General features: G+C 34.5%; 2 non-coding genes and 1 pseudogene across 2 annotated transcripts; all 3 read right to left on the bottom strand.

Annotated features, from left to right (window-relative positions):
* Nucleotides 1-417: 417 nt before the first annotated feature.
* Nucleotides 418-489, bottom strand: TRNAD-GUC. Its single transcript has one exon. It is a non-coding gene; the product is annotated as a tRNA-Asp (tRNA).
* Nucleotides 490-2473: 1984 nt separating this feature from the next.
* Nucleotides 2474-2545, bottom strand: TRNAD-GUC. The gene has a single exon. It is a non-coding gene; the product is annotated as a tRNA-Asp (tRNA).
* A 1079-nt stretch (nucleotides 2546-3624) lies between these two features.
* On the bottom strand, nucleotides 3625-4930 carry LOC120148168 (annotated as a pseudogene).
* Nucleotides 4931-19823: the final 14893 nt, after the last annotated feature.

The raw sequence follows: 19823 nt of genomic DNA, 5'->3' as shown, positions 1-19823 counted from the left end.
AATTGTTACGTCTGCATAAAATTGTTCCCTAGAGACGGTTCCGATCTGTAAACTTCCTCATCGACTCTGTTTAGAATGACGTGGAAACGTTCTTCGGGGATCATGTAAATCCTTTTTAGGACATCTCCGGCATGATCACTAATAGCAACATGGTGAGAATATCTTGGAAAGAACTTTTACCTCTTCGACGACTTTTGTCATCCTTTCGGTCATCATAGATGCCCGTTGTGCTTCTGGTGTCCAGAGAAGCTCTTGGATGATATCGGAATGAATGCAACACAAACACGGATAACAAAAGCCAAAAGAGTAGAAATACTCAAGGAGCAATAGCAGTTCAACCCCACGTGCTTGGTTTGAAGGCTGAAGCAATGGATCAGGATAAAGGTATTTACCGGTAGTTGTGTAAAAGGTTTAAATCGCCGTTGCCGGGGATCGAACCCGAGTCACCCGCGTGACAGGCGGGAATACTCACCACTATACTACAACGACTCTGTTTTTTTCTATTTTTTTAAACTTCTGTGGGGATCATATTGAAGGTGGATTATCAAATTATACAAGAAGAAAGCCTTTTTTGTAGTAAGCTAGAAGAAAATATTAGTGTTTCTAGGAAGCCTTTGACCATTCAATTCATATATTTCTCCTGTTAAGATGGATATACTTAGAGTGAAGTCAACGTTGCAAGCTTTTGTAGCACTTTTCCATGTTTTCTTGTGATATAAACGAGGCAAGTTACTTATTTTATGAAATATTCTAGTGCGATGTTGGAAACATAAATTTGAAAAATCGGATTTAGATTTCATTTTCTATATGAATTGTGGGAATCTAATGCATACATCATGTTACATGCATAACTTAGTTAAGATTCAATATTATCATATATATTTTGTATATGAATTTGAAGATCATGATTGTTACATTTTCGTTTTACCCTGATAAAAGAGTTGATATTTGATCAGGGGTAAAGCGACCGAGTTCCACATTGAACCTGAACTTACTCTGGAGCTGATGATGGTTGCTAATTATCTCCATACTTAGTTGATTACTTTCTTTCCTTCTTAGGTAAAATGTTCTGTTAAAAATTATGACGTCTCTTCTGGTTGTTTTACTTATTTATGTAATTTTTTTAACAATGAATCGATAATTTATTTTTTCTTATGAGTGTCACCGACAAATTACCTTGCTGAGTGCTGCAGTCACTCCGGGGTAGTATTCATGCCCAAGAGTAGAATCTGCATCGTGCATTTGAGCTCTCTGCTGCATTGCATAATGGTGTATTTCTATTTATCTTATGTTATTGTTTTGACTTAAATATGCAAATGGATGCAGTTATTACTAGTATAATTGCTGATATGCACTGAAATAACGGGAGCACAATCTGATATCTCGACTGTATATTGACTAAGTGTGTGCTGATCGGAGAGGCCCTTAGATTGGAGAATAATGCAAGGTTTTAGGACACTCCTAGCTTAAAGATTTTCTAGGGAATTTTACCCACACGCCACACGGATCACAAACTATATTTCAGGGTATGTTGCATTGGTTTTGTGACACTAGCCTGGCCATAGCAATGCCAGACGTGATCACTGATCAAAATGATATAACTAGCTCCATAACTGATTGAGGGAATTGTAGGAAGACTCACCTTCTCTGATGCCAGAGTGCAGTTATCTCCAGAATTTTAGCCATCGGATCCCTTTTCTGATATGTTTTCATTGTTGAATTTCAAATGCAATGTGTCCAAACCCTCCCACAGCCTTGTGTGCTAACATCTTATTTTAGGAGCTTATTTTACAATTCTCCAACAGCTTCTTCCAATCCAGATCGTTGCCTAACTTGGGCATGGTACCCCAGAAGAATGGCTCCTTACTATATTATAAAGTGGAAGCCATCACTTCTGGTGTGTTATTGTCTATAGATGCTAAACTGCTCAAACTTGGATATAGAGCTGAATTCTGAAATTGCTTGTCAAACCGTGTACTGCAGATGCCAGATGGTGCCTTCCTTTATTGAACTGCTGGGTGAAGCTGAAACGACTTCATGCGAATGACAGAGTGGTGATATTCAAATGTGGTATTGCTGTTTTTTTTCTTTTTTTAATTTCTTTTTGCAGTGTTGATTGAATGATTGTTCAAGGGACATCAAATGTATTCCACAATAACTGCTGAAGATGTTCATGTCTTGTATATATGTTAGCTATGAATTGCAAGAAACTTATCTGGTGTTTCGAATTTGGACATCGATTAATATAAAATGATTTTAGCTAAGCATTTTTGAGTGATTAGAGTATTTATACGTCTCATTTTCTAGCGAGTTATAAAGCAGTAAATTGCAACACAAACACAGATAAAAAAAGCCAAAAGAGAGCAGAAATACTCAGGAGCAATAGCAGTTCAACCCCACGTGCTTGGTTTGAAGGCTGAAGCAATGGATCAGGATAAAGGTATTTACCTGTAGTTGCGTAAAAAGCTTTAATCGCCGTTGCCGAGGATCGAACCCGGGTCACCCGCGTGACAGGCGGGAATACTCACCACTATACTACAACAACTGTGTTGAAAATTGTTTTAAAAATATTATACATAATCATAGCATAAGTATACAAACCAGTCATGAAAGGCTTCAAGTCAAGTCTTTGCAAACAAATAGGTTAAAGTAGTGTGCTTGTCGCCACTATGTAACAAAGTGCTCGATATAGCTTCCACAATCTTATGTCGATTATACTATGAGATTCTCTATTCGATTTACTGGGAAATATCATTATAAATCACTTTAATAAAAGGAACTAGTTAAACTAGTATCTTACAACTTCATGGTTCATATTGTATCATCCAATAATAGACTTAAATATGCAAGTGGATCAGTTATGACTAGATTTATAATTGCTAGTATGCACTGAAATAACTGGAGCACAATCTGAAAGCTCGACTGTCTAATGATTAGGTGTGTGCTGATTGGAGCGACCCTTATATTGGAGAATAATGCAAGGTTTTAGGACTTCCCTAGCTTAAAGATTTTCTAGGGAATCTTACAATTAACTGGCCATCGGATCCCTTTCTGATATGTTTTCATTGTTGAATTCCAAATGCAATGTGTCCAAACTCTAGCCTAGTAACCCAGAAGAATGGCTCCTTGCTATATTATAAACTCCAAGCTTGTTATTGTCTGTAGATGCTAAACTCCTCAAACTTGGATATAGATCTGAATTCTGAATTTGCTTGTCAAACCGTGTAATGCAGCTGGTGTCCCTCCTTTTATTAAGCTGCTTGGTGAAGCTGGAACGACATCGTGCGAATGACAGAGTGGGAATATTGAAACTTGGCATTGCTTTTGATTTTTTTTTCCTGCAGTGATGATTCTTCAAGAACATCAATTGTATTCTGGATAACCGCTGAAAATGTTAATGTCTTGTGTATATGTTAGCTATGAACTGCCAAAAACTTTCTGGTGTTTCGTATTTGGAAACAGGCAGTTCATTGAATCATAGGGGCGGAAGCGAAGGCACTAAGCCTTGAAGGAAGTATCGAAACTTGAGAAAAGTATTGAAATCTAAAACTTTTTGTTCTCGTTGAAACCTCCATAAAAGAATTGAACATATTGTGTTGAACACATAGTTTAGGACTTTTGGTATTAGCAATATTCTTCCTTTGATATGCAGAGAAATAGTCTTTCATACGCAGCTGCCATTTTCGTGGCAGTGAACAATTGCAACCCTCTTTGCCTAGCAGCCTGGCCTTTCTTCTCCAATACCACTCTGCCATCATTCCAAACACTATAGAGGGTCCTTTTCAAGGAATCCACCTAGGTGAGAAAGTATAACCCATTTCCGGTTCAACGATTACCGACCGATTTCCGGTTCGACGATTACCGACCCCGTGATGCTGGCAACTCTTGTAGCCATTACTGGTCCCTGTGAGCATTGTTTCCGACAGGTATGGTCCAATCCTTGAGCTCGAAGAGTCGGATTCACGAAGATATCTATTTCATTATAAAACTTCGCTAGTTTAGCTTGTTCCAACGGACCTAAAACAAGAATATTGGCTCCAAGATCTTTGTATCTTGCACCCCATGGACCATCACCAGCAACAAGAACAATGACACTTTGTTGAAATTTGTTGTTTTCCATGAATATTTGATTAAAAGCTTCGAATATCAAAGGGTGTCCTTTGTCTTTCACCAACCTCCCTGCCATTCCTAAAACCAATGACCTTTTTTGAGATGCCAAACTTCTGTTTAAAATCATTCCCTAGAGACGGTTAGACGGTTCCTCATCGACTCCGTTTAGAATGATGTGGACGCGTTCTTCGGGGATCATGTAAATCCTTTTTAGGACATCTCCAGCATGATCACTAGAAGCAACACGGTGAGAATATCTTGGAAAAAACTTTACCTCTTCGACAACTTTTGTCGTCCTTTCGGTCATCATAGATGCCCGTTGTGATTCTGGTGTCCAGAGAAGCTCTTGGGTGATATCAGAACGAATGGTTTCAAACGCAATTCCGTGCCAAGTAACTGCTAGATTCGGCACGTTCTTCGCTCTAGTATGCAACAATCCGACACTCTCGGTGTGGACCACATCAAAATGTCTTCCGGTCGAGTTTTGAGTTTGAAATTGCTTCCATACAACCGCCTGTTCCAGATAACCACCGGATGTCGGCTTCGAAAGGTGAAAAACTAAGTTGGCAAATGGATATCTCGGAAAGGAGGAATTCGGAGGAGAAGTGGTGAAGATGTGCAACTCGTGGCCTCTTTTCGCAAGGGCAAGGTGTAGAGTCAAGGCAAGCCTTTCGAGCCCCCCCGCACGAGAGCCATGAGGCCATTTCTTAACAAAAAGAGCAATTTTAAGGATCTGAGGAGGAGGGTCAATAGGAAAAGAAAGAAGATTCCAAGCATAAGGGAATGCAAGTAAATCGATGTCTTCCTTTGGCTTTTGCATGGTTAAAAGGTTCATGGAATAACTATTGCTGGAAAAATGACACCGAAAGAAGATTGAAATGATAGAAAATGTAGAAAGGATTGAAATTATGCAGTATAACTTATGGAACCTCAACATAGTACTTATCATCTGATCTTCTCCAATGAAAATGAGATCAAATGAAAAGTTTCAACAGAAAATATTGCCTACAAACACTGTGTGAATCAAGATGAAAAGTTTCAAAAAGTTTTTAGACCTAGTTTCAGATTCAAGAAATTAGCACATGGGTTCGAACTGGCTAAAGGAAAGCAAAATCCATGAAACCAGCCATTTTCAAAGGAGTAAAAAAGAAAAATCAGCCTTAGCAAGCTGTCATTGGAAACCCCATGGACTTCATGGACTATTTAATTTATTTTTCAATATTTTCAAGATATATATATTACTTCTATAAACAAAAAAGGGTATCTGCAAACACTGGATTTAATAAGAGAACCAGTGAGCTATTCCCAACATGATCAATTAAAATATATGACACCAACTTATGAACCTAAACTAGCTGCACCATGTAAGAGACTACATTGGTGGAGATAAACAAATAATAAACGATAAGTTGCATGATGCAATTAATATCAGTCAAATAAGATTCTAGAAAATTGGAAGTAATTTGCTTACATTTAGAAAAGGGGTTTTATTTTTTATTTTCTGTAAATTAGTATAAAATTATTGTAACTAAGCATTTTTGAGTGATTAAATGTATACGTCTCATCTTCTAATGGCCTAAAGCAGTAAATTTCAACACAAACACAGATAAAATTATATATTTGTTTTGATGATTTATTTATTTTAATATATAAAAATAGATTTTTCTTTAAATGTTAGGATTGATTTAATTGATTTGACAAACTATTTAATATTAGTTTAAAATTTTTAAAATACCTGGAAAGAATTTATATTAATATATAATATGAAGTTGTTAGTTGATTTAACTTATTATTTTATAAATATGTATACTAATTTAAAAAATTTTAAAAATCGTTTTTTTTTTGGGGGGAGGGGGTGGGCTTGGCTCCTTCAAGGCATAGACACCATCCGCCTCTGTCTATTGATATGTTTTTGTTCATACAATACAAAAACCTTCTTAGTTAGTCTATGCTAGCATAACATTAGGCATAATAGTTATATCCCATTGCTAGTATAGTGTGAGATGTAAAGATTGTATCCTTTTATTGGCAGCAACATCACCACATCATCCAACATTCATTCATCAGGTGAAGAGTGAGATGCTTTCTCTATCATAATGTAGTACATCCTTCTGTTAAAGGACATCCATATATACAACATGAAATCCCTTCATAGAGTTCTACTTTAAATGTATTGTCGAAATGAACCTACAAGGATGTCTCTATTGAGATGCCCTCGTTTATAGAATGTCGAAATGATTGTTAGTGAAAGCCTATGTTAGCATAGCGTAAGACATCATGGTTATATTCCTTTGTTAGTATAGTGTGGTATGTTACGATTGTATCCCTCGCTCGATAATAGCGTTTAGACATCATCCAACATCTCTTCACTGAGTGATGAGTGAGATGTCTCCTTAGAGAGATGTATCGTCGACATGTTCCATTGGGAGACATCTCTTGTACAACGTGAGAAGTCTCTTTGTAAGAGCCTCCACTTGTGTAGCAAGAGATGATACATATTTTTGAAAGTGTAAGATGCTTCATCAGATCTGGTGTCATAGATTCATTCGTTTACATGTATATCTTAAATGTACGAGATGCTATGTTAAATCTGGAATGATAGATGTCTTCACTCACATATATTGTTTGAAAATGTGAAATACTCTACTAAATATGGCAAGACAAATCCAAACGCCCTTGCATATCTCTTTAAAAATATAATATTATTATGAAAGATGAAGAAGTGTTTTATAAGGATCAAAATAATGTGAGCAACATCCAAAGATCAACTTTACCTACCCACCATAATCTAGTTAAACCAGATTAAGGGGACAGGATCCAAAGATAAACTTTGCTCGTCAACCTTTAAACTAATTAAGCTAGATTATGGAAGTAGAACTTAAGAACCAACTTTATCCATAATTTTATGGGAGGATACACATGCATGAAAGCTAAGACTGTTGCGGAAGACGGCTATCGGATAGAGCAAAATCGAAACTGATAATTTGAGAAAATAAAAAATGAAGATAAAAAGAGACACAAATTTTACGTGGAAAACCCCTAAATAAAATAGGATAAAAACCACGGGCAACGGTAGAAGAATTTCACTATGAGAAAATAGGAATTACAACTTCTCTCAATCTAACAAGGAGAAAACAATGATAATTCTCTCTTGATAAAAAGGAGAAAACAACTCTCAAGAAACTCTCTAAATTCTCTCTAGCATTGGAAGAAAGCTAGAATACTTTGGGATGGTTTTGAAGCTAAATGGGTTAGTGTATTTATAGTTGAAGCTTAAGGACTAATCTTGTAAATACCCTAAAAGTTTAGTGACTAAAGTTTGTAATTTGTCCATTTAGTTTTCAACCATTGTTGCACCTAATTTTGACATTTTATATTTGGTGCCTACCATTGTTGAAAATTTCATTTTTTTTTCAACCTTGCTAAATGCACTTTCGGTGCATGCTTTCAACAATCTCCCACTTGAAGATTTGATTGGAATAATCATATCTTCACACCATTCTTTCTACCTTGTACCATCATGTTGCTTACGTCTCTGACAGTCCACAAGAGGATCGACACCAGGTAAATTTATCAGCATTGATTGCCTTCGTCATGAAATCTACTAGGTTGTCTTTGGTATGGATATTTTGCATATCTACCGTCCCTTCTTCCACCTTTTCACGAATGAAATGGTACTGAACTCGTATGTGCTTTGTCCTTGAATGAAATGTGGATTCCTTGCTAGATACAAGGCGCTTTGACTGTCACAAAACATAGAGACATACTCTTGGTTGTGCCCAAACTCCTCCAATAGCATCTTCAACCAAATTGCTTCTTTACTGGCTTATGTAGCTGCTACATATTCTGCCTCTGTTGTGGATGTAGCCACAACTGACTGTAATTTTGAAACCCAGCTTACAGGTCCACCAGCAATTTTGAACACATATCCTGTAGTAGATTTGCTTTTATCCAAATCCACTGCATAGTCAGAATCGACATACCCATTTATAAGTAAGTTTGATCCTCTGTAATATAATGCAACATTTGAGGTCCCTTGGATGTATCTCAGGATCCTCTTTACTGTATTCCAATGCTCTTTGCCTGGATTCGCCATGTACCGACTAACCACTCCCACTGATTGTGCAATGTCTAGTCTTGTGCATATCATAGCGAACATTAAACTTCCCACTGCTGATGCATACGACACTCCAGACATCTCCATCCTCTCTTCTTCACTGCTAGGACTCATACTGGAGGATAATTTGAAGTTAATAGGAAGAGGGGTAGAAATTGGCTTACAATCTTGCATGTTGAATCGTGGCAAGATCTTCTTCAAGTAATTCTTTTGTGAAAGCCAAATCTTCCTATTACTTCTGTCTCGGTGAATTTGCATCCCTAGAATCTTTTTTGCTGATCCCAAGTCCTTCATTTCAAATTCCCTAGCCAGTTGTGCCTTCAATTCTTCAATATGATCTTTGTTGGTCCTGCAACCAACATGTCATCCACATACAACAGTAATATAACAAAATCGTTATCACCAGACCTCTTGAAATAAGCACAATGGTCTGCATTAAGTCTGTTGTATCCAAGGCACATAATGAAGGAATTAAATCTCTTATACCAACACCTCGGCGCCTGCTTTAGACCGTACAGAGATTTGTTCAACCTGCAAACTAAGTTCTTCTTTTCTTCTTCTTCAAAACCTTCAGGCTAAAGCATGCAAATCTCTTCTTCAAGATTTCCATGAAGAAAAGTTGTTTTAACATCTAGCTGCTCTAGATGTAAATTTAATGTAGCACGCATTGCCAAGACTACTCGAACTGTTGTTAGTCGAACCACATGAGAAAAAATTTCATTGAAATCAATACCTTCTTTTTGAGCATATCCTTTGACCACCAGTCTTGCACGATACCTCTCCATTTGATCGTCACCATTTCGCTTGATTTTAAAGACCCATTTGTTACCAATTGGCTTCCTTCCTTGTGGTAGTGGCACAAGGTCCCATGTATTATTTTTATGAAGGGCTTCAATTTCCTCTTGCATCGCCATCATCCACAGTGAAGCATCTGAGTTGTTTATTGCCTCTTGGTATGTTGATGGCTCGCCGTCCTCTGTTAAAAGGCAGTATGCAATATTACCTTCTATAGCATAATATGAGTGCCAATTGGGACGTCTTCTCACACGATCTGATTGACTAGTTGTTGGAGCTTCAGAACTCTCTGGTTCTTGTTCATCATGTGATAGTTCTGCTTCAGAAGAATCTCCTTGTTCAAACTCTTTTTCCACATGTATCTGTGTAGTCTCTGACTTTTCAGCGCTATCATCGTCTTCTTTTCTTTGTAGTTTATCTTCTATAAAGATAACATCCCTGCTGATGATCACTTTACGGGTAGTGGGATCCCACAAGCGATACCCCTTTACTCCATCAGCATACCCCAAGAATTTGCATTTCCTGGATTTTGGATCCAGCTTTGAGATTTCTTGGGAGTTATACATCACGTACACAATACTTCCAAATATATGGAGGTTTGAATAATTAGCTGGTTTACCAGTCCACATCTCATTGGTGTCATCAGCTCTATTGCAGTTGATGGAGCTTGATTCACCAAATAACAGGCGGTATTGACTGCTTCTGCCCAGAATGATTTTTCTAGGCCTGCATCCCTTAACATTGCTCTTGTTCTTTCTAACAAGGTTCTGTTCATCTGCTCTGCCACTCCATTTTGTTGAGGAGTGTTCGCCACTGTGAACTGTCTTTTGATGCCTTCTTTCCTGCAAAAGTCATCAAATTCTTCGCTTGTGTATTCTCCTCCATTATCTGTTCTGAAACACTTGATCTTATTTCCAGAATCAAAATCCACCCGCGCCTTGAAGTTTTTGAAAGTTGAAAACACGTTTGACTTCTTCTTAATAGGGTACACCCAACATCTCCTGGAGTAGTCATCAATAAATGAGACAAAGTATTTTGCTCCGCCTAGGGATGTAACTGGTGCTTGCCATACGTCAGAGTGAACCAATTCTAGAACACATTTGCCTTTAGAATTTGTTTTGTTGAATTTCAATAGGTGCTGCTTACTTGTTATGCAATGCTCACACAAAGGAAGTATTACCTTTGTTAAGCCTGGAAGTAGCTTTTGCTCCACAAGGACTTTCATTCCTTGTTATGACATGTGTCCAAGTTTCTGATGCCATAGCATTGCAGAATCTGCACTACATGAGGCAACAGAGGCTTCTGCTTCTAACAAAGTCTCTCCCTAATTAAGCTAGATTATGGAAGTAGAACTTAAGAACCAACTTTATCCATAATTTTATGGGAGGATACACATGCATGAAAGCTAAGACATGATAACATAAGAGTGGTTGAGATTGGATTCTTATCTCAACTATCAATCACACACACGCAATAGCTAAGAAAACAAACAAACAAATTCAAAGATGTGGTAGAAGGCAAAATTCTGCAAATAATGAATGCAAAACAATTAATTAGCAAAATTGAGCACCCCTAAATTTATTTTGGAATCTATATCATTTGTTAAAGTGCACGTGAACTCGTCGCTTGAAGGTAACGAGTTTCATAAAATATATTTGAAAAATAGAACTCGTCATATAAAATTGATCAAAATTATATGGAACTCGTCATCTTCGCATGACAAGTTTCAAACATATCGCCTTCATTTGACAAGTTTCATGTGCACTGTAACAAATGACTTATATCCCAAAATAATTCTCAATCACCTTCATTTTTCAAAAAAAATTTCCCGTTTGTATTATTTCTTTAATTTTTCCGCCGTAAAAAGCGTTGTGAATACGAAATTCGTCCGAAGGATCCAGCAAGTGGGCGTGCCGAGGAGCGGTTATCGAGCATGACTAGAAATTGTGTGGGCTGTGTTTGACGTTCTTAAACTTATTATTATTCTGCTATACTCTTCAACTATTTAACCGTATGTATGCCTTCTGATCTGAAGAATTGAGTTGGGTTTAATGTTTTGACTAAATTAAGTAGAAGATCTAAAATATCTTCATTTTTACCATTGTCTTAATTTTGATTCATCTTCATTTTAATGTAAAAATATATATCATATTGTGTGCATCATAAGATGCATAACTGATAAAAAAAATATGTGATACCGTACAATAAAAGGTAATAGATAAAGCTTGAGCTGAATAATATGTTTTTGGTAAGTTGAAATGAAAATCCTAAAATGGTTCACTAATTTTAATAGTATCATTTATATAATAAACTTGTAAATGAATCATCAAAGAGTTATCTCATATGTTCATGATTGTTTGATTGTATTTGAGTTTACTAGCATAAAATTTATTTTACATTTTATAATTTTATATTATTAGCTTCCATTATTTTTATTGATACAGATGGAACTAGGACATGTAATGATTATATTCATTTTCTTTTCTTTTTGATAAAATATAGAAAAATATTAACTATTGTTTAATGATATGTACTTATAGTCGATCTTCAATTATTATATAGAGATGCACCATAAGTTAAATGTTTGTTAATATTTAACATCATTTTTTTAAGTCAAAATATTCGAGTGTTTTATCTATGTAATTTTATATTTCGGGCAATTTGAAAGTTCGTTGAGCGTCGTTGAGGCATAATTTTTTGCCTATTGCAATGTTACATAACGGTTTTAGACCGCAAAAGTTGTGATGTTGTTCTCTTATCACGTTGCGTCAATATTACGTCTAAGTGACCTTCAAAACCATTACGGTGCGGCTGTTACGCTGCTTGCTGCCGCAGTTTAATACTGTGGCTGAGTCCTCAGTACATAATTTAGGCTTAATTTCCTTCTCAATGGCAATATCCATGCTGGAGTTTCGGTAATACGAAATGCCATCTCTTATTTTCCAGGACAATAAGTTTAATGCAAGATCATTGAAGTGGAAATAGAATATTAGAAGTATTTCCAACGATTTATGCTATTCATACTTAGAATGCGTGTTAGAAACGAATACGTGCGTGGTATCTATATAGTTGTAGGAAAAGAAAGAAGAATATTTCAAGCATAAGGGAATGTAAGTCTCTCGGTGTCTTCCTTCGACTTTTGCATCATTAAAAGGTTTATGGAATAGCAATTGCTGGAAAAATGACACCAATACATGATTGAAATAATATAAAATGCAGAAAGGATCGAAATTATGCAGTAGAACTTATGGAACCTGAACAGAGTACTAATCATCTGATCTCTACTTAAAGAACTAAGCCTAAAGCTTTTTTAGAAAATATTAATTATTAATTAATTTTAAAAGTCGAGCAATCGATTCGAGTAATCGGACATCTATTACAAAAACTCGACTCAAATTGCTCCTTAATTAAACTAAAGTGTCATCCTAAATTCTAAGTTCAATTCGAGTGTTAATCTAATTTAAAATTAAATCTAAGAAATTAAACTATGAAAAATAAAACAATAAATAAATAAAAAAAAAAAAATAAAAAATAAAAAATAAAAAATAAAATAAACCTAAATATAAGGACCTAATTGAAAGCTCAAAAACAAATAAATGAAACATATAATAAAGGACTAAATTAAAACAAAACAAACCTCGAAGTCTAAATCAAAACAAAATAAAAATAAACGAATTAGGAAATAAAATACAAAACACGCTAGAAGTTCTAGGGAGTAAAAAGAAATTATACCAAAAATTATAAAGCATGTGTAAAAATGGGCAAATCACAAAATCAATCCCTTTAGTGACCAAAATACAAAAAACATGCTAAAATTAGGGGATTAAAAAAGTGAATTTACCAAAAACATAAAAAAATAGATAAAAATGGTAAAATCATGAAAATTGTCCCTTCCAGTGACCTTTTTGTAAAAACAAGGCAAAAGTCGAGGGACTAGAAAGAAATTTCTCCCAAAATCATTTTATAAATACAACTTTTTTTTTCATTTTTCAATTTTTAAATTTTTTTAGAGAGAAAGGGTCTCCCATCTCTCAAGAAATTTGCCCCTGCGGTTATCGGGTATTCTCAGGCCGCCATCCTGGTCGTCGTAGGCCGCCACGCCGCCGTCGTCGACTGTGGCCGTTGGCCACCAACATTTCGGGCTCATTCGTCTCGTCGCGGTGGTCTCAGATCTGGGCTCCATTTAGCAAGAATCTACCTCCAACACCACGAAACTAGGTCGAAACCTTTTGGCTTTCAATGATTCTACCATCGTCGTTTGCTGTTGGATCGAACTGGCTCCGAGATATGTTGCTCTCTTCACCACTGCGCGCCTCCTCACAGTTCGGATTGGGTAACGGAGCTCCGATCGCCGGTGAGAGATCCTGCCGAGAGGTATATTCCTCCTCCCTCTCTTTCGTTTTTTAGGTTAGTTCGAAAGGAAATAAAAAGAAAAAAATAAGAAATATAATTTTATATTTAGTTGTTGAAACAAATCGGAAGAAAAAAAACTGTCCTTTGTTATTGCTGGAAGAAAATGGTGGGGAAAATGAACCCCTTTACATAGCTTCTTCTTTCAAATCGGGGAAGAAGAAGCAATTTTTCATTGTTTTAGGGGGTTTAAATAAACCATTCCCGAGTTAAAAAAATAAATCCCCAATTTTTTAATATTTTTGTTGCTTGTATGCCTGTGAATTTGCTGTAGCTGAGCTGGGATCAGTTGGTGGCGGCGTGGAGATGACAGAGAGGTGATGGCAACAATTGGGGATGAGCTGAGATCGATGCAACAACAATAATCGGGGAATTGAATTCTCTGGATATTCAGGGATTGTTTTCCACCTTTTTTATTTTTATTTATTTATTTATTATTTTTATGGGTAAAATTGGTGATTACAGGATTATGGATTGATTTTTTTATTTAATCCACAAACAATTTCTTTCTACTCTTTCCATGCATATAAAAGTGGATTTTAGCACTAATATTAGTTAATTCTAAAGTTCACACTATTAACCTAACATATGGATTCAACTTAATACTAAAGTTTACATTATTAACCAAATAAAACCTAATTCCAAAGGAAATGATAACCACTGTGAAGCAAAAGCGATATGATATTCATAAACTTAATGTGCATCCCAATCAAATTCCATGGAGATCTTATTATGGAAAATCCATATGACTTCAATTCTCTACTTCCTTTTTTGGCTCCTCCTTGTAACATTTTTTCTTTGTAGAAAACTAGTTTAGGTTTATCTTATAAGCAACTCAAGAGAAGTTGGGTTGAAGTGAAAAGGAGACATTATTAAGATTTGAGGTAAACAACTCTGGGGAAGTGAATTATTGATTGGAGGCAAGTGAGAGTGACTAGATGGATTAATACTAGGGCCGGTCCAATGAGTTTTAATGCCCTGGGCGAGATAATAATTTTATGCCCCTATACTTGTACTGTATAATAGACAAAACATAAATATTTTTTTAAAATAAAAATGTAATAGAAATTATAGTCAAACAATATCAATACTAATACAAACCAAAACCTACAAGGCTACAAATATCACCTAAAACGATGCCTTCGTGCATTTTTGAAGCAAAAACCTCTATTATTTTACGATAATCAAGACTTTGTAAAAATTGACTTTCGATTCTTAGAATTACTAATCAGTTCAATCTATCTTGAGTCATCGTGCTTCGAAGATATGATTTCAAGAGCTTCAATTTTGAAAAACTTCTTTCCGCGGAAGCAACTGTAATCGGTACCGTCAACAAAATTTTATATGCTATCGACACATTAGGGAACATATCCATTCTTCTTGCAAACTCCATTATTTGAATAGATGTCCATGGACTTTCACCTTTGTGTGCTTCATCCGGCAACATTTTCTGCAAAATTTGTAACTCCATAAATAAATATTTTCCATCAATATCAAATTCTTCACCATTTGTCAAATTGGACTCAAGATTTAAACAACATTTTTTAGTTCGTCATCAAATAATAAAATTAACTTTGAACCATCAAACAAAAAACCAAATATAAACTCAAAATGTTGCATTTGTTCAAATCTACTTTTCAATTGAACAAGGGTCATATCTACAAGAATAATAAAGTAATCCTTTTGAAATGCTTCTTGAGAAGATTGTTGTTCTCTTTCGGTATTTGAAATTTCATCAAATTGTTTTTTTATAAGAAATACATTTTTAGGAAATTGAGGTTCAACCCCAATATTATATGATATTTCTTTACCTTCATTAATAGCATTGTCAAACCCAATTTCCCTATATTCTTCAAAGTAATTAATTAATGCCTCTAAGTTTTTAATCGCAACATCAAGAAGCATATCTTTGGATTGTAATTTCTTACTAACAAAATTAATTCTAAACAAAATTCCATGCCATATGATTAAACTTAAAATAAACTCAAAACTATAAAGTTCACCATTTACTAGTGATTCGACATATCGACACATTTTTTCATCATCACTAATTTCGGCTAATCTTATTAAAGCTTCTCTTATTTGAGAGAATTGAGTTTTTATTGCTTTAACATTTTCAATATGATTTTCCCAACAAGTAGTGGATAATGATTTAAGTGTTAGTTCATTTATAAATTCAAGTAAAACACTACATCTTTTTGTGGAACTAGAAAAATGGAGGTGTAAAGATGATCAAAGAGACGATGAAAGCAATGATCGAAAGCAAAGAAATGGCGGCAGTGCAAGGAATTGGAGAACAGACGAGTAAAAGTTAGGGTTGTGTGGTTTATCAAAGAGAAGGAAGAAAAAATAGTGAATGATAAAGTGTGAAGAGGAGAGGCGGCATAATGAATGAAAAATAAAAAAAGGGTTTTGTTTGTGTTTGGAAACATATGGGAATATAAAATGAAAAAGTGGAGGGAGTTTGAATTTAAAAGGGAATTGGTTTGATGATAAGGTTATGTGTGGGCCCTCAAAGTTGAAAAGCCATAAGACAATTGGTAGAATTGGGCGGCTGGTCAAGGGGGAAAAAGGGTTGTGTCAACAATGGGGAAAGTATGGAATGTTGGCCCCCCAAATATATATATACACATAGAAAATTGATGCCCCTCAAACATACTCTGCTCTGGGATAAGGCCCATGTGGCACATGTATTGAGCCAACCCTGATTAATACAACGCAAAATTTAGTAAGATTAGAAATAAAAGCATGAAAATAAATTAAATAGTGAAGATTTGTCCTAAAATATGAAAGCTTTTCATCCACTCTCACATTCCTTTTAAGCTTTCCGTGTATTCATAAATATGAAATGCTTTTTGGAGTGCTTTTTCCATTTGTCATCACCCTTCACTTTGAAATGTTTTTTGAACTTCATAAATATGATGTTTTGTTTATAATGTTTATTGTGTGTTTTGAGCGTCAAACTTGTTTTATTATCAAATTGATTAATGAATTGTTAAACATGCATTAAATGATGTTAAGTATCCTTTTGTTACCCCTATAATCTTAATAATATAGAAAGACCTTAGATTGAATGTTTATATGGGCATTGAAAGTGATTTTTGAGCTTGAAATAGTTATTTCTAGGTTTTAGTATCGATAGTTTTCATACAATATCAATATTGTATAAAATTAGAGTAAAAATCTAGGTAAAGTGTTCAATGAGTATGGTTGTCATTCAAGATGCATCAATACCTATAAAAAGGTATCAATATTGACCCTTAGATACTGATACCAGACTTTGAATATAGTTATCGAGATCAAAAGTTAGATTCCAACATGTTATTTTGTTATTGATATTGTCCATGAGTGTTGATACCCTAATATTAAGTATTAATACATTTCTTTGGTAGTGATACCTAATGTTATTAAAGTCTAATTTGGTGTCTAAATCGATCAAAGGAGATTGGAAATGATTTATAATGGGTAGAAGAGTCTAAAATGAGAATTTAATGCACTAAAGATAAAAAACAATTAGGATACCTAATTACTGGGGCAAAATCAACGAGATAATGCATTCAAAATAAATATTTCACGAGATAATGCATTGGCCAGATTAATTGCTGAGATATGGTGAATTCTACAGTCCCCACGTAGGTCGCCAAGTGCTTCGGGCGACGAAGGTGAGCTGGTGTATGTCGCCATGTCGTCCCCGCGAGCTATGGTGAGATGCTGAAGCTTTGCATGCGCTATGCACGTCGGGGTAGGTCACCATGCACGCCCCACGACATGTTAGGTCGCCATGCACGCCCAGCGACCAAGCCTGCTCCCACTATCCCCTGTCGTTATATGCCTCTGCTCCCATGTAGCTATCATATCTGCATTATTGCAGCGTGAATTTAGCTGTTGCATGCAACAATTATTGATGCATTATAGTTCTTCAACGCTCAAATAATTGTCCAAATGCACCGGGTGAGTTATATATTGGATATAGGGGGTTTAGGGTATAAGCATAAGAAACAAAGAGAGAAGAGAGAAAGGAAATGAAGAAGAAGAAAGGGAGATAAGTTCCGGTTTTCGTGAGGTAATTTTTAATATTTAAATTAGTTTATTATATGAAATTATTAGTTTGTTAGTTAGGGTTTAGGGTAAAACAAAAATTTAGTTAATTAGTTTGTTAATATAAATTATTAGTTTGTTAGTTTAAGTTATGTTATATTAGTTTGTTAGTTTAAGTTATATATTATATTATATAAAAAATTAGTTAATTAGTTTCTTAGTTTAAGTTGTTATATGTAAAAAAACTTATTTAATTAATTTGTTAGTGTGTTTAAACGTATATTAGATTGTTTGTTGAAGTTGAAGTTATATTATAAAAAAAAGTTAATTAGTGCTTAATTAGTTTGTTAGTTTGTTATTTTAACTAAGTTATATTATAATAAAGAAATAGTTTATTAGTTTAAGTTATATTATAATATGTAAAATTAATTTGTTTAATTTATTGTTGTTTACAGAAATATTTTATTTACACCTACAGGGCATTATTCCACAACTTTTGCCCACGCACAGATTGATTCGAAGAAAGAAAAAAGAAAGGAAAGGAAAAAGGCATAAATACGCGGGTAATTTGTTATTTTTTGTTGTTGTGTGTGTTAATTAGTTAGTTAGTTAGTTAATTAGTTAGTTTATATTAGATTATATAAAATTTATTTGTTTAATTTATTTCCGTTTAAAAAATATTTTGTTTAAAAATATTTATTGTTGTTTAAAAAAATATTTTGTTTTATTTATATTAGATTATGTGTAAATTAGTAAGGAGTAAAAATTGAATCGAATATAATCTTAAAATTTATAACAATTAATTAACAAATTTGTTTGATATTTAAAAAAATAAAAAATATTATCAAACTAATCATTATTATTAGTAATCATTACTAAATGATTAGTATCAAATCCAAATCATTAAATATTTATAATAAATAATTATTAGTAATCATTACTAAATCATATTATTACTAAATCATTAAATATCAAATCATTAGATTAATAATAATTATTAAATCATTATTAGTAATATTAGTAATCAATCAATCAAGTTAAATAATAAATTTTATTTTATCGTTAATATAATAGTATATTATATTTATTTATTTATTTAATGGTATATGAAATTATCTTATCTATTTTTTTAATCTAAATTTTTATATTTTCTTATTTGTAGGGAAAATGAGCAATAATTTTTTCACAATTGTCTATTATAATGGACAGATTATGGAAAATGGGGTCGGAGTTATTTTTCAGTCTGAAAAATCAATAAATATGATGTTCTAAAGAGACATTACATTTGTATAAATGAAGCAGAAGATAAAAAGAAAAATTTGAGCTGCAATTGATGGCTTAATGTACATGTTTATGATATGTCTCAACCCAGTCAGATATGCTGCAGTACCACTTGAAGACGATGATGATATTGGAACCATGATTGGATTACATGAGTCAACCTATATAGCAGTTATTGAGTTATTTGTTGATGTGCGTAATATGTGATGTTCCTGGGTCATCAAGAGATGTGGCTCAAAATCCATATGAACTGGCTTTCGATAGTGAATTTAAGGACCCGACATACAGGTTCCCGAACAGTTTTATGGCACTATTGGAAAGTGGAAATGAAGTCGGAGGGACATCTGCAGCAGCAGAGTATGAGACGAGAAACATACACCATTCGGAATTGACTGTTGACATTGATGCTGAAAATCAATTGGGAGAAATTCATGATGATTCAAGCGAAGATAAAGAAAAAGAAGAACCCATTTTGGGCGACGATGATAATTTTTTCGATGGAGTTGTAATTGACTTGGGCATTGATGAAGTTTCGACACCATATGAAGCTACTCCTCACATGTACGAGATAGATTATAATGCGATGAGGGCACCTGAATTCCCAGATATGACACATTTACCTCCGTACCAAATTGCTGAATAATTCAAAAATTCTGGTGAATTTTCAGTTGGGGTGCAATTCAGAGGAAAAAATGAAGCTACGATGGCGATTAAAGAGTAGCATCGACCAGTTTCATAACGCGCATATTCGTAGCGATATTGTCAGCATGGGTAAGTTTAATTTTCAATATTTGTGCATTTTTATGTGATTTTTTAATTGCAGTTTAACACAATATATTATGAAACAGGATACGAACTACGCCGACCAAATTTTGATAAAGGATTGGAGAATTTGAAGGTATTTTATGATTATCAGCGTGTTTGGAAGAGGGCTTCAAAAATACCGCGGGAAAAATGGTCGCAAGCATACGATGAAGGTCGGCGATACGGATATATGACCACAAACCTTGCTGAGGCCATTAATTCAGTACTAAAAGGTACACGTCATCTCCCAATAGCGAGTGTGGTGAAA

Source organism: Hibiscus syriacus, unplaced genomic scaffold (assembly GCF_006381635.1).
Source record: "Hibiscus syriacus cultivar Baekdansim isolate YM2019G1 unplaced genomic scaffold, ASM638163v2 tig00110954_pilon, whole genome shotgun sequence".
In the NCBI taxonomy this organism is placed as follows: Eukaryota; Viridiplantae; Streptophyta; class Magnoliopsida; order Malvales; family Malvaceae; genus Hibiscus; species Hibiscus syriacus.
The sequence above is the reverse complement of the archived record's forward strand: the minus strand, read 5'-3'. Positions and strand labels throughout refer to the sequence as shown.